Source organism: Sus scrofa, chromosome 15 (genome assembly GCF_054392235.1).
Source record: "Sus scrofa isolate SSC_HxYL_T2T_F1_AM1 chromosome 15, Sscrofa_HxYL_maternal_Yorkshire_Landrace_v2.0, whole genome shotgun sequence".
NCBI classification, from domain to species: domain Eukaryota; kingdom Metazoa; phylum Chordata; class Mammalia; order Artiodactyla; family Suidae; genus Sus; species Sus scrofa.
Window position 1 is genome coordinate 152,541,237 of NC_139397.1, and position 6,000 is coordinate 152,547,236.

At 53.8% G+C, this 6,000-nt stretch overlaps 1 long non-coding RNA gene across 2 annotated transcripts in view; it reads left to right on the plus strand.

Moving 5' to 3' along the window:
* LOC146396236 (uncharacterized) overlaps nucleotides 1–5,269 on the plus strand; it is a 160,918-nt gene extending 155,649 nt beyond the window's left edge. Inside the window, exons 2-5 of one of the 2 annotated variants that reach the window (XR_014829199.1) lie at nucleotides 615–1,703; nucleotides 2,576–2,667; nucleotides 3,599–3,792; nucleotides 4,159–5,269. This is a non-coding gene — a long non-coding RNA (uncharacterized LOC146396236). The remainder of the gene's footprint in view (nucleotides 1–614; nucleotides 1,704–2,575; nucleotides 2,668–3,598; nucleotides 3,793–4,158) is intronic. The other variant, XR_014829197.1, reaches the window with a different exon arrangement.
* Nucleotides 5,270–6,000: the final 731 nt, after the last annotated feature.

The following is a 6,000-nucleotide window of genomic DNA, read 5'->3' on the forward strand; positions in this document are numbered from 1 at the left end:
CTTTAACTCAGTGCCCTGGGTGGGGGATCAAACAGCACCTCCACGGTGCAGTCAGATTCTTAACCCATAGTGCCACAGTGGGAACTCCATCCATCCACTGATTTTTTATATTTTTATTTTTTATTTTACTATTTCAGTTGTTGTATTTTTCAAGCATCCTTTGTCTTGGATCATACCTTTATTTTAAATGGACGACATGTGGCTTTTGAACTGGTGTATTTCATGTCCTCATAGATCATATTGCAAACCTCATCTGAGGCAGAAATGCCCTTTGGGGAATACTGTGCACTTTTAAAGCTACAAAACCAGCTCTCTGGAAATACCGCAAATTCTGGCGGGTTGGTCCTCCCTGAGGAGGACCACTGAGCCACGAGCCACGACGGGAACTCCTGGAAAACCTGTTATGGGGGGCTGTATTCCTCCCCCAAAAAACAAACAAGACATTTTCTTCAGCTGCCAGTCTCCCTACTTTAGTTGAAGCCTGTTTGTTCTTGGGGTAAAAATGGCTGATGAGTCTTTAATTTTAATCCTTGAATTCAGGCTCAAACACCCACATTTGAAATACGAGTGTGATTCTCTAGCTGTAAATCTTTCTTTCTTCCTTTCTTTCACAGCGGCAGCTGAAGGCCTACACCACAGCTATGGCGATGCCGAATCTGAACCGCATCTGTGACCTACAGCTTGTGGCAATGCTGGATCCTTAACCCATTGAATGCGGCCCAGGGTTGAACCCATGTCCTCACAGAGACAACATCAGGTCCTTAACCTGATGAGCCACAACAGGAACTCCTAGCTCTGAACCGTTAAAGCTCCTATGGGTCACCTGTGTCTGGGGACAATCCAGAGGTTCAGTCACCCTGGGCAGAGGTCAGACCCTAACTTCCGGGGCGCTGAAGCTGACAGGCCTGGCGTCCACTCTCTGGGTGGTCTGCGTCCGTGAGCCCACCTGGTCTAGACTGCGAACCTGACCTCTGCTGAGCCCGGCTGATGGACGCGCTGGTCCTCCCTTTGGGGCCAGCAGGCAGGGGGTCAGCACAGTCCTCCCCCCACCCCCCTCCCCCTTGTGGGGCCTTCCTGCCCCATCCAGCAGCCAGTGTTCTTGGTTTTAACTGCATGGCTCCAATCTCTGCCTTTGTCTTCACTCGGCCTCCTCTCCTCCCCGTGTCTCCTCTTCTGTTTCTTATTTTTTTGTTTTTTCCGCAGCATGTGGAAGTTCCTAGGCTAGGGGTCAAATCGGAGCTGCAGCTTCCTGCCTACACTGCAGCCACAGCAATGTGGGATCCGAGCTGCATCTGCGACCTACAGCACAGCTCACAGCAACGCCGGACCCTTAACCCACGGAGCGAGGCCAGGGATCAAACCCACATTCTCACGGACACCATGTCAGGTCCTAAACCCACTGGGCCACAATGCAAACTCCATCCTCTTCTGTTTCTCATAAGGACACTTGCCACTGGATTTAGGGTCCACTTGAATAATCCAGGGTGGTCTCATCTCGAAATGCTTACCTTAGTCTGCACGTCCCCTTTCCAAGTAAGGTCCCGTTCACCGGTTCCAGGGGTCAGGACGTGGACACACCTCTTTGGGGACGACCGTCCATCCCGATCACGCCGAAGGTCCGAATCTGTCCCAACCCCACCTCTGGATCCAGAGCGACAGTCCTGAGGCAGCCCCTCCCGGGATGGTCCTCTCTTCTCCAGAAGGTCAGGGTCACGGTTTAGCTTGTTCCAGGCGCGTCTAAGGTCAACACCAACAGGCCCACGGGCAGGAACGGAGGCTCCCTGGTTCTGACAGGACCCCGCGGAGCAGGAAGTTCCCGCCATCTCCCGAGGCTGATGTGATACACTCGGGCGATAAAAATGGTGTGTGTGCGTGTGTGCGTGTGTGTTTTAAGTCATCTGGAAATCAGAAGAAGAAAGTTCTCCACTTAACTCTGCCACATCTGGGGGCTCGTGATTCATGAAGAAGCAACCTCGTTCTGGTTTTCATTTCCAGGGATGTTTACAAGGAGTTTAAAGCGGTTGCCTCTCAAAGGGTCCCCTTTAATATACGGCCACTCTCTGCTCACAGAGGCCGCGTCTCCGTTTAAAAGCAGAGTAACGTTTTCCACAACCGTATCTCAGGGAAACATTGAAAGGATTAACGAGAGACTTCCATTTGCAAATCAATTTCAGATCTACTGTCTGCAAGTGGAAGAGGTTGTTATTTCATTTGCTAATTAAAACCATTTCCCTCCCATTTTGCTTTCCTCCCTAATTTGAATAACAAAGAGACACGGAGATAGAACCCCAGCTGTTGACTCTTCTCAAATATTTGTGAAGGTAGGGCAGGCAGAGGGGGAGGGAACACATGAGACACCGCGGGCAGGACCCAGACACGCAGGGAACCGGGCAGCGGGCACCGCGGGCAAAGCCCAGGGAGCAGACAAGCCGCCCTCCTCGTGAGGTCGCAGCTCTGCAGCCTCCAGGGCAGAGTCAGCCTTGGGTTCCCTCTTCTTCCCTCAGGGCAGGGTCGAACCAGCCTCGTCCGGGGCCCAGACTCACTGTTGACCTGTCCTCCCTCCGTCTGTCCTCAGCTTCGACGTGCACTCAAAAAATGTCGATGACATCAGAACGTCTGAGACTCAGAAGGGAAGGAAACAGATGGACACGCAACGACTCGTATGAGGTCAATCCCAGGTTAAACCTAAATACGTAAACGGTCCTGCTGGATACAACTTTTGGGAAAGATTTTTAATGGAAACAAGGCAGTTGGTGATTCCATACGGCCAAAGAAGCCAACGGATGTAGTTCTTTCCCTTCCCGTTTCCGCCGCGTGGCATCTGAGACACCGGGGCCCTTCCTGCCTTCCTGTGTCTTGCTCTCAGCCGCGCCTGTCCGAGGCCAGCTAGAAAGCACCGCAGCAGGGAGAGTGCTTGCGGCTTTTCTGTTCCTCATTCCCGGACAAGGAATGACCTTGGCAGAGGCCAGGGGCTCTGTCCCCAGACAGAGGGCTCTTGCTCGTACCTTGTTGGTGAGGGTTTGAAAGCCTGAATGACAAAGCTCCACGAAGAGACAGCTCCCCTGGGCCGTGGGACATGTGGACAGGCTAAGTTCTTTGCTTACAGGAAAGTCGGAGCGGGTGGGGCGATTTCGACGTCTGGGAGATGAAGCGGTTGGGACAGAGCTTACGTTTAGCATCCAGTTGCCTCGCCCTCCTTTAGGCACCAGGAGGTCTCACCTCCTGGTTCTCACGTAGAGCTGTGTGAGGGAGGTGGGCCTGGCCCCACCTGCTTCATCCGAGGGGGAGGAGGAGGGAGAGAGAGATGGGGGAGCGGGGGAGGAGGAGGAAGGGGCAGGGGGTCCACATTGCCGAGGCGAGAAACCGGTGGCTCACAGCTTCTGGCTCATTTGTGTTAGAAAGTGGATAACAACCAGGATTTGGACCAAGCCGGCCTCTTTCTGCTCCCCCTCATTCTGCGGTTCCTTCCCTGTGCCCCGCCTCCCGGTCTCATTCAGGCTCATGCATCCTTGCCCTCCCCCAGGTTATCCTAGTGCCCGGCTGGCCAATACCCGTGGTCAGTGTGTCCTTGTCTAAATCCTCCCTCTGTCACCACCAGCAGCGATTCCGCCTTGAGACCTTCAAGCAATCAAGCGCAGTGCCCTGGCCCCGCCTCGCACCTCCTCGGCCTGATGCTTCCCCACAACCTGACCGCTTCCCTCCAGCTCCCACACCAGCCCTCCTTCTCGGGAGATCATGCCATCTTTGCCCCACAGGCAACTCTCCTGCCGGTCGGTCAGGCACTGGTCCCAGGTGAGAAGCCTCTGCCTGCCCCACGCCCCCCCCAGCCCCCTGACTTGGAGGACTTTGCCCTGTGCCCCCCCCCCACTGCTGAGAACCAGTGTGCCCGCCTCGGGACACGAGGGGCTCTCAGCATCCACCCCACCTCTCTCCTGCACCACCTCATGGGGTCTGGTGTGACCCTCTCTTTCTTTTGTCTCCACTTGGTCTCCGCGCTTGCTGAGGTGGGGGCACCGGCCCTCCTTCGCTGTCTCAGCCCCTCCTGGGACCAGTCAGGCCCTTCTTCCACCCATCCATCCTCGCGGTCCTTGCAGCACAGCTCCCTGATGGATAGGGGCGGCTCTCTGGGATGCTCATCTTTCCTTCTCTCTCCCCTAGACTCTAGATGGAGCTTGCAGAACCTTCTTGGCCTCTGGAGTGCCCTGAGCAGGAAGGACGGGGCCCTTACTGAGGGGTCTGAACCTCTGCCCCCACGCCCCCCTCCAACCAGAGCAGGGAATTTTCCTGCTCCGTTTACTGACAACTTGCTAACCTCCCCGGGACCTCTTCTGGTGCTGCCTCCCTCTCGGCTTGGTCCTTGGGTAACAGAGCAGCTACCCTGTTGCCCCCTTTCCTGACTGTAAACAGAGAATGACAGCCCTGCCTGCAGGAGCCCTGAGAAGCAAGGAATCAGAGCTCGACAGCTGGAGTCTCTTGGGAAGGACAGGCCGAGGAGGCTGGCCTGGGTTCTTGTGTTGTTCCCCCTTGTGGAGCTCGCAGTCTCTTGGAGGTTCCAGCACGTCCTGGGCAAGAGTTCTGAGCGAGCCAAGGACCATGTCCGTCTCTGACTGTGCTGATCCGCTGCAAGAGCCCTGGATCAGAGCGCTGGCTCCCAGCCCCTCTCTCCAGCTCCTGCTCGGCCACCGTCTGGACCACCACTGCCCACAGCTAGACGTAGGTTTTCTATTCCAAAGAGGTGAACCAGAGAGACCTGGCATGCCCTTGGCACCAGGGGCAGCTGGGACTCTGAAGGCATGAAGCCGAGATAAAGCTGGAACTCTAAGCATGGGGTGGACTGAACAGGAGGTGTGTGTTCCTGTGAGTGGGTCGCTCTTGGGGTTCAAGGAACAAGATCTGGACTTTGGGTAAAACTCACTGGCAAAATAAGCCAACCACCACGAGGAAAGACGACTGGGTAGGTTTGGGGTTTGACTGACAGATTGTGGGGAGCAGCTCTCCATCCACTGGAGAAGCGGCCCCAAGGACGGTGGCGAGGGTGGCCCGCCCGGCTGGGGCTGGTGGGGTGGATGCCCTCGCTCGGCTGGAATGTAATCCAGGACAATCTGGGTGACCCCTGGCTCTCATCCACCTGTTTCTTTGTCATGTGGTTCTATCTTTTTCCTGGAGATTTTCTTGACTTTTATCTTGCAGGTGTTCTGTTGAAATGTTTATTTCAGTACTTGCGTGTTGTTGCCAGTCTTTTAATTGTTCATACACTTAGTTTTTGCACTATTTCTTTTTTCTTTTTACGTTCCCTTTATTTTATTTTGGAATCTTAAAGTGTTATGCATTTTTTCTTCTCTTTTTACGGCCACACCTGTGGCATATGGAAATTCCCAGGGGTCAGATCGGAGCTGCAGCCGCTGGCCTCCACCACAGCCACAGCCACAGCGGATCTGAGCCACATCGGCTACCTGCACTGCAGCTTATGGCGGATCTTTAACCCACTGAGTGAGGCCAGGGATCGAACCTGTATCCTCAGAGACTGCACTGGGTCCTTAACCCACTGAGCCACAACAGGAACTCCCAAATTTTATACAATTTGTAAAGGTTACTTTCCATATACAGTTATTATGAAATATTGGTATATTCCCCATGTTGTACATTATACATCAAAAAAAATTTTTTTTTCTAAGGGCTCGCTTTCATTCTGTTCCTTTTTCCCATCATCTTGTCTTGTTCAAAGATAAAAATGCCTCCTCACTCTGAAGATACAAGTTACTGGGTTACTTTTGTTCCCGACATTATTCCCATGTCTCCTGGCTCTCGGGCTTCAGCATGCCTGCTTCGCTTGGCATTTCATGCCCTTTCTCCTGGCCACCCCATGTCTTCATCGCCCACGTGAAAAGGCTGTATTTAAGATCTGGGTCTTAGCTTTGTGTTCTGCCTCTAACAGTAGCCGGTAAACAGACGTCACTGGTTTATCCTGGAGTTGGTTGACTTCTCTCCAGTCGACGTGTA